The sequence below is a fragment of the Gymnogyps californianus genome, chromosome 4, assembly GCF_018139145.2.
Source record: "Gymnogyps californianus isolate 813 chromosome 4, ASM1813914v2, whole genome shotgun sequence".
Classification (NCBI taxonomy): Eukaryota; Metazoa; Chordata; class Aves; order Accipitriformes; family Cathartidae; genus Gymnogyps; species Gymnogyps californianus.
The window spans coordinates 65,018,926-65,032,055 of record NC_059474.1 but is presented as its reverse complement, the minus strand read 5'-3'; the positions used below and the strand labels follow the sequence as shown (position 1 = coordinate 65,032,055).

The window sequence follows — 13,130 nt, the reverse complement described above, 5'->3', positions numbered from 1 at the left end:
TTAGCAGTGATCCTATCTCAGGGAGACTGGGGTCATGTCTTCTGTGCTATCCGAACAATTAACACAACTGGAAAACTCTGATTCACTGATTACAAATTACTTCTCAAGCAGTACAATTTCTGTACAGTAGATTTTTTCCAGGTTTTCAGTTCAGCATATTAGTCTGCTTCTTCCATTCTGTGATACTGTTTCCAATTTAAAATTGGACTTCTCAGATAGTTTCTCATCTTTATAATTGATCTGAATCACACATTTTTATAGCTTTTCCATGAGATCTAGCTGTTTCTTAATCCAAGTATTAGTATGTGTTGAAAAGTATCCTTAAATATTTTTATTATGCAACCTAAATATTGAGCAGAGAATTCTGGCTGATTAAAAGCTGCCTTAGGAACTGAACTGTTTGATACTTGACGGATGCAAGCATACAAAACACTGACATGTTTTATAAACATACTGAGTTTGCCATGGAAAGCTGATGCTTTTGGCAAGACAAAAGTGTTCTAAAAACTAGACTCTTGGGCAAAATAGAAACCTACATAAATATATCTATGAATTAAAACATACTTTCACAACTTGAGGTGGAATCTTGGGAGAGACAACATAAATCAAACACTTGTTATTTTCACCCAGAAGTTACTGAATGGTGCGATAGCTGAATTTGCCTTAATGCTTTCCTATGTGCTGGGAAGAAGGGAAGGAAGAGCTTTGTAGTACATAGGTCTTGCAGGTTTCACTGTACAAAAAAATAAAAGTTTCCATTACATATATGTAAGTCTGCTCAGAATACAATCATTTGATGTGTTTTTCAAGGACAATGCTTGAATTACTAGCTATGTAAGAGAAAGTGCCAGATATCCCTTAATTTAAATAATTACAAAATCAAGGCAAGGTTAAGTGGGAGCTGGTTTAGATCAAGTCAAGTACCAATGGATCACAACAGCCCTAAACCTCCGGACCAGTTCAGTTATGCAGAACACATGCACAGTTCTGCAATTTTGCTTGCACAGGTTTGGGTGAGGGTTTTTTGTGTACACACAGTTTCTTCATAACCCTCAACTTGCACCCTACATTCAGGGCTGTTTCAAGTTGCAGCAAGTCCATGAACTGATCTGGATCACAAAAACAACCTAGGATAATGCAAAAACCACTCAAGGACCATCACAAACAAATCCTCTCAGTGCTAGTTTAATTGACCTATTGCTTTCCCTTGGATATCCCTTTCCTACCTACCTCCTTTGACAGCCAGGACAGGAAGGCCAGTTTACTACTCCAGGAGGAATTTACAAGGTGCATGATGAAAATCATACAGTCAGAGTATAATACAGGCTGGAAGGGACTATACTCAAAAGGTAACCATGGAAAAAAGTCCACTTTTCCAGCCTTTATCTCAGCAGTTTGGCTACATGGACACTATGGGAGACCATATCCAAAGCCTTGATGAAGCCGAGCTATACAGCTGCTCTCTCCATATCCAAAAGGCCCCAGAAGGACTCGCTCCTGGACCTTACTAGGGACAGCAGGGAGGCTGATCTTTTGAATTAAAGATGTCTTTTAAAAATAGCCAATATTTTTCAAGATTATGCTGTCTCAAAAAAGCATTTACTTCAGTGAGAATAAATAAGACTTTCATAATCTGGATTTTTACTCACTTCTAATAACACTGAAGGTATTTTACAACATTCTGTAAAGGTACAGCAAGAATAACTGAGTGTACTTGGGTTTATTACAGCTTTTTATGGGTTTTCATATTTAAGTACCAAACCATCATTTATACGCTTTTCCATAAGACAGTGTGACAAGCTTTCTGCAGACCTGTTGGGGGGGTATCTTGCAGAGTGCCAGACAGTCTAGGGTAAAAATGGATTCAGGGTGACTGGAGACCAAAATTATTAACTGCACTGTAGCAGCTGCTCTGTTCCACACCGTATTAATATAAATAGTTTAGATTCCATGTTGCTATTTTAATAAATTACCAAAATATAAATGACCATGAAGGTCTTCACGGTCTGCAGGAGAGACCGCAAGATCCCTTACAAAAGCAGAGGATGAACTGCAATTTATGCAAGAGGAGAAACCAAGACAAAGTTCACACAGCAGGTGAACAGAAGAAAAACTCCAGGTTTTCTGGCAAACACACTAATACTCTGGCCATTGGACTGTTTCTTGCCTGGAGTTATTGTTGAAAAGGGGCCCTTCCTCCAACTAACAAGAAAAAATAGTTCATACCAGTCATCTGCTGTCAACACTCTGGAATCTGCTTTTTTGAAAGAGAGACAGCTCCTGAAGTTTTAAGCATTTTTAGATGCACATTTATTTCTGTTGCACATTTATTTTCTTCAAAGTGAAAACACAGGGCAAAGATGTCAAATCTGTTAGCCCACCAATCTGCAATTAAAAGTGTTTACTTTGGAGCCTAACCAGAAGTGGCCCCATTTTCTGGCATGCTCACAGCTACAGAGCATACTGACTACAGCTGGAGGCTGGGATCATCATGGGAAACCGAGGTACTGATAAGTACCCGGCAAGAAAAAGGGAGGGGGTGTCTCAAATTTAGAGTTGCTTGTGAAAACTGTCACATTATTTTGTCTCATGGGACAAAATGTAGTTCAGCCAAAAGAAAAAACAGAAAAGCTCCTGAATTCCAATCTCACACTTGAGCCATTGGCTCAAGGCTGCTTCAACAGGCTGCTTCAAAGCCTGTTGAAGTCAGAATAGACAATAATTTATGAGGTTTCATTATTATTTTTTTAAGCATTTAATTTTACAACTCCTGTGCTGCTACCAATGGCTATTATTGATCGTGCCCATTACTTGGCCTATGTACCTCACAAATCTCTTCACGGCTTTCTCCCTTGCTGTTCTACCTCCTTACCTATTGCTTTTACTTTTTCTAGCACCTTTCTGCCTTCTATATCCGTTCTACAACATCAGAGAGCTTCAGTCTGGTCACTGCACAGCTTAACTAGAAGTTCAGGATTGTTTACTCAGCCAGAAATGTTTTCCACATCCGCAGTAAGTGAAGGACAATCAAGGAACTACATAACAAGCATCCACTGTGCTCCTGGATGGAAAACAAGAGTGGTGATTCATTGAAGAGCATAGGAAAAAGGATCTTAGTAAGTTGTAATCTTCCAAATCGTTGCCAATCTAAGGCCTTTAAGCGACACACTTAACTTGTCAGTGGTAAAAAAACAGCACATAAATTTTCTGCAGACTCTCAGAGGATGGCATTTGTCCTTATGCAGATGTTTCAAGTCTGACATATTCCACAACTCCTAATTCCCCTCTGAAAACAGGCTGCAGAAAGGCGACTTGGGTGAACCCTTCTCCTGCTGCTGCAAGAAAACCTCCACTAAGCCCTGTCTTACAGGGCTTAATGCACTCAAAGGCTTTCTCTCTCTCACACACAAGAGGTATAACATCCTAGTACATGTTTGGTTTACTCTGACAAACATACCATCTTCTATTTAAAAGATCCAGAGGAACTAATTTCCCATTAATCTCATGGCACAACATGAGCTTCAGCATCCTTCGGCTCCTGACAAAACACCAGGTCCCTGTGGCTTTGAACAAAAAGCCCATCCTCATGGCTGAGCTGCACGAAAGCCACATTTACGATTTAATGGCCTTCTTCACCAGTTTGCTGCAATTCTAATGAAAACATGAGAGTTGCTCCACTTAGAAGCATTTGCTAAACGATATCTCAGAGTGCCTGAGATAAGGAAAATCTCAGCAAAGGCAAGTGACAGCACTAATTTGACTTTTTCCGTTAAATAAAGAACAGTTCATTAAAATCTTTAACAGGTGGCAGGTTTGGCAGCTCTACTGTGTGTAGGCTCTAGACAGATTTATCATTCCTTTCATTTTAAAACATTTATGTGAACGCATTTGCTGAGATAAATTACCTTGTTCACAAAAGCATCCTGTTCAAGGCTGCTGTTTTAACTGTTACATCAATCAAATTATGTTGTAAAATTGTTAGCATCAATTTTGACAATCAGCATCTCATATTTATAGCTTTGGAGCTCTCTTCATTAGTTTCCTATTCCAATTCTGGTAATTTTTACATTTTAAATCTACAGTCATCAATGACATACCGAACACAAACTGGTTAACTCGTTTAATGTAGCTGAATGGATACCCCAAGCAAAGCAGACAGTTGCAGGTGAACTGCTTCTGAACGTGCCCCATAGCAATCCAAGAAGAGACATCTAGACTCACAGGCAGATTTTAGAGTTGGATGGGGGGTTGATATGAAATGCTGCTTTTATGGAAAAGCAAGATTTCAGCCATTCCAAGGCTTTTCACTGAACAGCTGTCCTGGGAAACATCTGTATAAAGGAAAAGGGATTATGCTGCTATGTCTTCCCATTTTTACGCAGAAACTCAGTTATTTGTGTATGCACCTGGATGCACAAAAGCCAGGCACAATTCCCACCTTTTCCAACGAGCACCCAAAGGAAAGGTCCCTCCTGTGGGACAGGTCAGAGGAGAGTGGGTGCACATAATCCCTAGAAACAACAAAGGGGTTAAACATTCCCACTGCAGAGGAAGAACACCAGGGCCTCACATCCCAGATCCCATCTATCCAGCTAGAAACCTTTCACAAATGCTTACTCTTTAGCCCAACAAGCATTTAAGTATGCATACTATGAAAAACTGGTCCAACCGAGAGAGCCACTGAGTGATAGCCTAAATCTAAAAGACAGAAGACTTTGGTTCAAACTCATTTTCTGCCTGCGTCAGTGGAGATAGCTGAAGAGAGGCTTGGAGCTATGCAGAATGAAGCAAGTTATCATCATTTCTACCGCTACGATCCATTGTCAGAGCCCCAATCAAGAAGTGGGACCCCCTGGAATACACTTAGCGCGAACAGAACAAAAAAGCTCTCCAGCCTGAGAGCTCCCTTGAATTGCAAGATAATAAACATTATAGTCACTCAAACACAAATAGTAGCAAGTTCATTTGAAGCAACAGTATCCATCTATTTTTAGCAGGGTTTGTGTTAGGGAACAAAAGGCTATTTTCCACAACTCTGAATTAGAAACCTCCATCTCTAAACCACCTCCTTTCTGTCTCATAGAAGAATTTGTATCAATGATCACTCCAGGGAAACTTTTCTTTCTGTCTTCTTTTCCCCCCCCTTTAAAGTAGAGAAGATCAAGTGATAAGATATTATTCCACTCTAGGGGACTGAGTAGATTTTAACTTTGAAACACAAATTTGTACTACAATTTAATGACCTCCCATCTGAGTATAAGATAAAGGCTTGTGTTCCCATTTACACAAAGATTAAAAAAGCTTTGAGTGCTGAGAAGCATTTAGGATAAAGAAAATTATTTTCAAACACAAATGGCTTTATCATGTAGGAAAATCAATGCAAGTACCGAAGCCTGCAAATGCTCCTGTCTGATATTTGGTACACAGTCCTTGTCACTGAGTTACAGAGCATTTTAAGTGATACACAGCTGTTTCGTACCATATATTCAAGACTTAAGATCTCTCTGGCCAAAAGGCCTTTTGAATATGAGTTCCAGTCAAACAAATGACAGCCACCATCATCTTTGTGGGATTCTTGTCTCTATTATTAAACTGAGACAGCTACAGCATCTATCCGAAGGGTGGACAAGACACAGCCTCACATTATAGACACTGTCAGGATTTTTGGGCTTCTGTCACTCATTATTATTACTATCATGCTAGTATCAAGAGAGTTGCAGTCTGTCCTGGTCCCTGCTGTCCTGTGCAATGTTTTTGCAACAAATAGACATTGGAAAGTAAGACAGTGGATGTTGGAGCAATAACCACCAAGCCCTTTTTGGCATTTAAACGTTTAAATACTATTAACTACCCTTTTTTCACCCATCCAGTATCAACGCCTGAACTTGCTATTCTTAAAGGAAAAGAATGAGTTCTAAAACTGAACTGTCCTCATTTCCACAGGGGGAAAAGGACCCATCTGATAAACCCGAGCTGAATAAAGGCACTGCCGTGGACCTGTTCTAGTGAAGTTTCTTATACTAATCAGTACAGCACCATCTCAATTTCTTCCCCGCTGCACTGTGTTCTGTGCAGTTGTTACAAACTTCAGCTGTTAAAGAGCAAAAAGCATTTTTATGTGCCTCATTGCTGATAAAGAGTTAAATGTCTTGTTTAAAGGTAATCTGGCAAGACTCCTCTCAATACACTTTTACACTGCCCGGTCTATTTTAACAACCTTGGAATGATTCTTGATGGAGCCTAGTATCAATAACTCCACCAAAACCAGGGTTCAATCATTAAAAACAAGAAAAGCCCACCACCACCCAAGATCACTGGATTTGTCCACACAGTGTTGGTGCCAAATCCAGGAGCAGCACCATGGGCACACTTTCCAGCTGTAGCTCAGGACTCCAGCAATTGCGAGGTCTGAGATAAGGTTACACTAAAAAATTCGCAAAGGTGCTCCAAATTATTTTACTCCCTGCAGTCAGTTATTACATGTTTTGCTACCAAAATTCTGCCTTCCCAGGACGTATTCTGCATTGCTCTTTTGAACTGCAAAGAAGTTGGCCCTTTGCTGCAGTGATGAAAACGGGAAAATCTGCCAATTTAACGGACTATTCTGCCCACATCTCACAGCCTTCCATCGAGCCACGCACGGCTGGGCTCTGGGCATTTCACTTGGATGAGACGAGCGCCTGCAGCGAGTGTTGCCCCTCGCAGGTTTGGCCCCGATAGGCAGGAGGGGCTTTTTTTCCCACGTCGCTGACTGTCCGAGTTGGAAAGGGAATGAGAGCAGCTCCAGAAAGCCGGAGTCACTTACGGAAATATTTTCAGACTGCCAACGGAAGAGTAAAGAGGATTTCAAGAATGCAGTTTGAGGTCATTCAGTTTTTATCTACTACACAAGCCACTCGCTTGGCGGAGAACTAAGAAAGCCTCTTTCCCTAGCAACAAGTCATGTTGTACATGCTGCTTATTCAGCTGCAAATACGGCTTTTATCCCTGAGGTAATGGCTTAGAGAAGGCTATTCTTAAGCACTAATAGGCTAAAAGGACTCAATTATTTTCATTTAAAGAGTAACGAGGCTCTCTTGTGAGCTATTCATTTTGTTACTTCAGGAGCCATGCGGCACTTGTACCACATCCAAGTAAATAAAAGGAAGGGAGGAAAAAAGTCATCCTGACGGGCACTTTTAATGGACACAGACCTCCTACAGTGCTGAAATTCCCTTTAAACAGGAAAAGAGAAAGATCATCAAAAAGCCCATCACAGTACATAGAGCAGTGTGCAAGGGTCAAGCAGTAGACAAAAACGATTATCACATAACTGCTTATCATCCCTAATAGTTTGGGAATTTTTACAGCAACATTTTAGCATTTAGACTAAGTGTGGGATGGAAAACACTTGAGTGCTGGTTTTCTCAGGCCACTCGATACTGACCTGATATCATGATTAGTCTAATGCACAAGAGCTCCTTTCTGACAAGATCAAGAGATTATGTGAAATTACAAGGAACAGGACCACTGTTATCAGCTTGGCACTATCACTTTGGGGAATGAGTCCTTGTGAAGGCTATCCACTTTTATCTTCCTTTGTGGCCAGCCAAGACTGACTGCCACAAGCCTCTGATCACACCTTTAAAAACTTAAAACACATAAGGGGGTTGCTAACCACTGGAGGACAAAAAGTTATTTCTGGTGTTTGAAAGCAAGGTGGAAGACAGCCTGTATCTTGTGTGGGGAAGAAAACCCTATTATTTTGTCAACATCTGTGCACTTTTCATATTCTATTATTATTCCTTCTACCTAACAAATACATTTAATGCCTCTTGGCTAAGTCATGTAGTGATGATATGGCCTCTGCTGCTACTGAAGTTTCTTAATACTTTACTGAAAGCATGATGCAAAAATACAGAAGAAAAAAAAAAGTAAAGAGAAAATTAAGACATCACTATTGAGTGCTGCCCTTCAGGCTGTTGCCATCAAAATATAATCTTCATTTGCCAAGTCACTGCTATTTGATTTGTGCCCCTCTAGCTCCGTCTGGCTGTTTCTCATATAGTGCTAGCCAAGCACACAACACAAAGCGTGCCTCTAGGTCCCTCCTCTCTCTGCCACCATGACAAAATGGCTATCTATACCTAATTTAGCCTCCTGCTAGCTCAGTCACGACACCTTCAGCCACTATTGTTTTTTTTTTCCTATGGCTGTTTACAATCAATAGATGTGAGTCTGTTAAGGATGCCTGCACAGACAAGAAAGCAGAGGTGATGGCCAGAGGTAGCAATGCACCACCATTCAATCTCACCTCAACTGCTTCACAGGTTCCTGGGCACCTTTTTCCACCATTTTTGCTTCATCTCATTCCCATTCCCATCAATTTTCCAGCAAAACAAACTATAATAAAATCCTTTGCAAAAGCTGTTTTATTTCTCCAAGACCAGACCATCCAAAGTTCACTTCCTGGTGCTATCTGTAACACAACATTTTGGCTTGAAATGGCTGTTATTTTCTGCTCATTTCCTCTGCCATTTAACATCTGCAACACACCAATGAACGACAAGCATTAGACATGGGACAGGCTTTGTCTCATTCCTTCTAATTAGACAGACATATCCATGATCAAGCTTCTCACTAGATATCCACGACTCATGAAACAGGTATCGTATATATGTAGAACAGCATGTATTCAAAATAAAAGACTCTATTACAGTATTTTAGCTATGTACCCAACAGAAGATGTGAACTCTTTATGGTCGGAGTGTAATTCATAATAACCACCCCCAAAGAAACTTTTCTTTACTAAGAAACACAGCATTTAATAGCAATATTTTAAGCATAAAAAGGTAACCACAAGATGAACTCTCTGTTTAAGTAATAAGGCTCAAGCTCCATAACATTTTCTGGAGATTAATGACCAGCTGCAGGAGTTGTTAACCAGAAGCAAAGACAAGTGAATTCCCTAGGAAACGTTGCCCAAGGCCAAGCTCGTTACCCATAGAGGAACTAAGGAATAAAAAGGAGACCAAGATCTATTCATTGCCTGTCCTAGGCCTCAGACTCTAAAGTTATTACTACACTTTCACCATTTTCAGAAATGTGCATTTTATTAAGAAAAAAGTAAAAAGCAAATTAAAGTGTCTGAAAGACTCTCCTCCAAATGCAAGCCATTGCTGAAACTCAAGTTCTTCTGTCTGCTAGCCAACATGGCAGGCAGCTCAGCAGACACTGAATATTTTCTAGTTCAGTTTCACAGAACCTTGCTAAAATAAAGAATAACTTCCATATGGTCACATGCTTTCTTCAAACGAAGAATTTTTTAAAAATTTTTTTCATCATTAATGCCTTATTGATGTATTTTAATTACCAACTGCAGCATCAGGGCTGAGATGATAAAGCAGCAAACTGTAGTTTTAGGCATTCAACTCATCCCTGAAAGGAGCCTCATTTTTCATATAGTCAGTATATCCAACTGAGCACTGAAAACTCATCAATCATGCCTCCACAAGTTTATTCAAATTTTATTTGCACATTCAGGTAAGCCATTTTAAAGTAAGCAAAAGGCAATCTGACTCCCAATCTAAATGCACAGGCTACTGAGTCAAAGTCTTTCACAAGTCAGTGTAAACGTAGTAAGAAATGAGTAACAGCTGGTGAGAAAACATCAGCTTCTGGTGTGCAGTAGAAATGGAAGCAAAATCAAATTTGCCTTATAAAACACAGTGGTTACCTGCTGAAATTCATCTGGCAACACCAGCGGTCACGCCTCAGTCTGCAGACTGTGAGTAATGGCTGAAAACTACAGTCTTATCTCAAGTTACCTCACCAAAAGTTATCTGACCTCCTGGACAACTGCCCACACTGCCTCCACGCAGGGCGGCCTGTCGCACAGAAGAATGCTCCCCTTGCTTTTAAGACTTTCTTCCCATCACTTCTATGTTATCTTAGGCATCCCGCCATAAGCCTCATCACCACAATCAAGGACATCCCTTCTACTCCAGCAAGCTCTACTTTATACTGCAGATGATGAATGGTGACAGTCGTCTAATTTATTGGGACTGTTATTCTCTTGATCCAAAACTGTTGGGAGCTGTCACCCCTGCTCACTCGCCTTCTGTGTTTTAATGATATGGGACAGGGGAGACACTTCTGGAAAACTCATGCAGGAGTTAGTAAAAAAACCTGTGGCTTATAGTTTGATGAAATGATTCTGTAGAATTCAATAGGAGATGATATATTCCTTATAGAAATGTTTGGAGATCATGAAACATTTTAGTACTTCAGAGAAACCTCCAGTATAAAACAACAGTGAAATTTCTGTTCAGCTCTTTTCATTTTAAGTGATACACAACATTTCCATAAAGGTTATGAAGAATTTTAAGATTGGAAGAAACAGTTAATGAATTTGAATGTTAATCTCTTGTTTGTTCCTCTCTTTAAGCAGAAACTGGCCCTCAATTTCACAATCTGATAAAATAGCGCAGTAGCAGTATTTGCCGACACAAAAAAGAGTGAACAATCCTGCGGTGAAAAGTGCTAAGTGCAACACAGTATTGTTTAAAAATCCCTCATAGTTATCTTAAAAACCTATCAAAAATCCAGTAGTGAGAAAAAAACCCAATACATTAATCTCTTAACAGTGTCTGACTGTAAAATTGCTCCTTGAAAAAGAGGTAGACATTAGCATCCTACAAGAGCATATAAACAAACATATCCATGTGGTCTATTTTACAATGGTATCAAATAGAGCAAGAAAGCATGGTGGTCCTTCTTTACATCTGGTGTTTACGTTAAATAATTAACAAGTAATAAGACTTATCAGCAGAAAGTACTTACACAGCAAGCAGCAAAATGACATGGTTAAGATACGAAGCGTCTTTACAAGATTTATATTTCAAAACAAGACTCAAGAAAACAAGAAGTGGGCGGGTTCCTGCACCAAACATCTTAACATCCCAAAGCCATATTCCTTTTATTTTAAGACCACATGAAAGACATCTTTGCACAATGCTAATTATTCTCTGCACTTGCCTAGCTGGGAATATCTACAGGAAGTAAACACCCACCAACCTCTAATATCACAGTGCTAATATCTATAAAAGCATGCACATGAGAAAAGGCCCATTTTCATTTATGGCCTAAGCTAGGACTAGAAGAATGCTTGTTTCCAGAGATGACTGGATACATTTGGCAAAGAAAGTGATTTGGCACTACTCCATCACATACATGTGATTTTTCCCTGCCCATTCAGCTTATGTGACACTGGAAGTCACTTAAGAAGGAAGACACCCACCAATAAACTTAGCAGACAAAACCAGAGCAGATGGAGAGGAGCTGCCTGGGCCTCACCTGATGCTAAGTGACTGCATTAATCCCAGTATTATTACGCAATTCCTACAGATGTAATCTCTTAGGAAAACACTTAATGTAATTGCCCATATGCAAACACTTGATACACATACTATTTCACTGTGTCACCAGCTCCATACAAGTCATAGACAGTGTGCAAGGTCCAATGTATTTTACTGTTACACCCTGTAGTAATAATGTACTTCCAGTCTCATAGGAAGTTATAAGAAGTCCTTCCTTTCTTACTTCCCCACAGCTGAAGATACAGGGCTCTTACTCATTTTCTCAAGACAGGGCAGTTACTGTCTCTTGTAAGAAATTAGAAATTACAACATTACAGTAAGTTTTCTTTTCAGATTACCCCACACAAAGCTTATGGTTCCCTCCTGCAGGTAAGTGAAATAAGCAATGCAGACCAAAGAAACTATCATCATACAGAAAAATTTTCTAGTGAAGAGCTACGAAATTTCAAATGCAGATTTGCAGATTCCTGCCAGCTGTGCTTATATTCAATGTACTGTTAATTTCGAGATAATACAAAAGCCATTTTACTCATCATTAAAATGGTTACAACTCTTCTCATAGGTGACTGGCACAGAACTGTCACCACCAGCAGCCACACCACAGCCTTCAGAAGCCGTGCTGTGAAAGAGGGTATTATCCCAAAGCACCAGCTCACCCCACTCGTACTCCCTGGCTCTGGCATGCTTTCACCAACCCATTATGAACACACTGAAGGCAACATCAAGACATCTATGAAATTCAACCAAGCGCATCCAAGCTCTAAACACATTCAGATCTGTGTGTTCTTAAGCAAGTTTAGAAAGGCCATTTCCACCATTGTGATCCTGGATAATAAGCGCCAGGCTGCAATGAATAGTTGCCGTTTTCATGGAGTCTTTATATGACACACCGCCCCCATTCTCTGCAGCCGCAGGGAGCTCAACCCTCTTTGTCCCTTACAAAATATACTCCATGGGCTAAAGAACATTTTTCTTTTAGAAACCTAACTTTGTAGTTTCACCAAGTTCTTTCAGGTGAACAGAAAATCTCATTCCTGTGCTCATTTTCACAGGACTGGTTGGGTTGCTTGTGCATGCAAGTGCTGAATGCATAAAACTTTTCATTCCTTCTTCTGAAGGAACGTTTTCTCTATTTTCCACTAAAAAAGGCAGGCCTTGGGCAGACAACAACAAAAAAATGTAATTCCTAGAACTCACTATAAAGTGCTGCAGAAAAAAAAAAAAAAAGGAATATTTATTTGTCCATCTTGCTGATGACAGACCCTAGCATTTGCAATTGTTCCTGCAATGACAATCTCAACCTAGGTTAAAAATCAGTGTCTCAACTATTACAACACTGGTGACCTAATTTACCTAATTTTTTTTTCCTATGTATGCAGCTGACAGTTTTCAAAAGGTCTTACCTTAAGATAGTCCTAGCATGCCACTTGACAGGTCCCTGACAGTCCGTGGCTTTGCCTTAGACAAAAATCTGTGTCACACTCAGTGCACAAAAATGTGCATCCTATTGTGGACTTAATCCAGAGATGAAACTAAATTAATGATCATCAATTCCATCTGATTCTTTTTCAATATGCTACAAGCCTCCCACAAAATGAGGTCCGTATATTTTCAAAGTATTAACTACAATTGAATCTTCTTTTCAAATCCTATTAAAAATATTATCTCTACCTGCTTTCACTTGCATTTTGCAATGTTTTTAAGTTAAAAAGTGTTTATTAAATTATCCATACACTAAAACTAACTGTGGATAACTGAAAATATCTGAAAACC

General features: G+C 39.8%; 1 protein-coding gene across 5 annotated transcripts in view; it reads right to left on the bottom strand.

The window, feature by feature from the left end:
- Positions 1-13,130, bottom strand: part of ARHGAP24 (Rho GTPase activating protein 24) — a 259,411-nt gene that overhangs the window by 156,085 nt on the left and 90,196 nt on the right. The gene's annotated exons all lie outside the window — the stretch shown is intronic.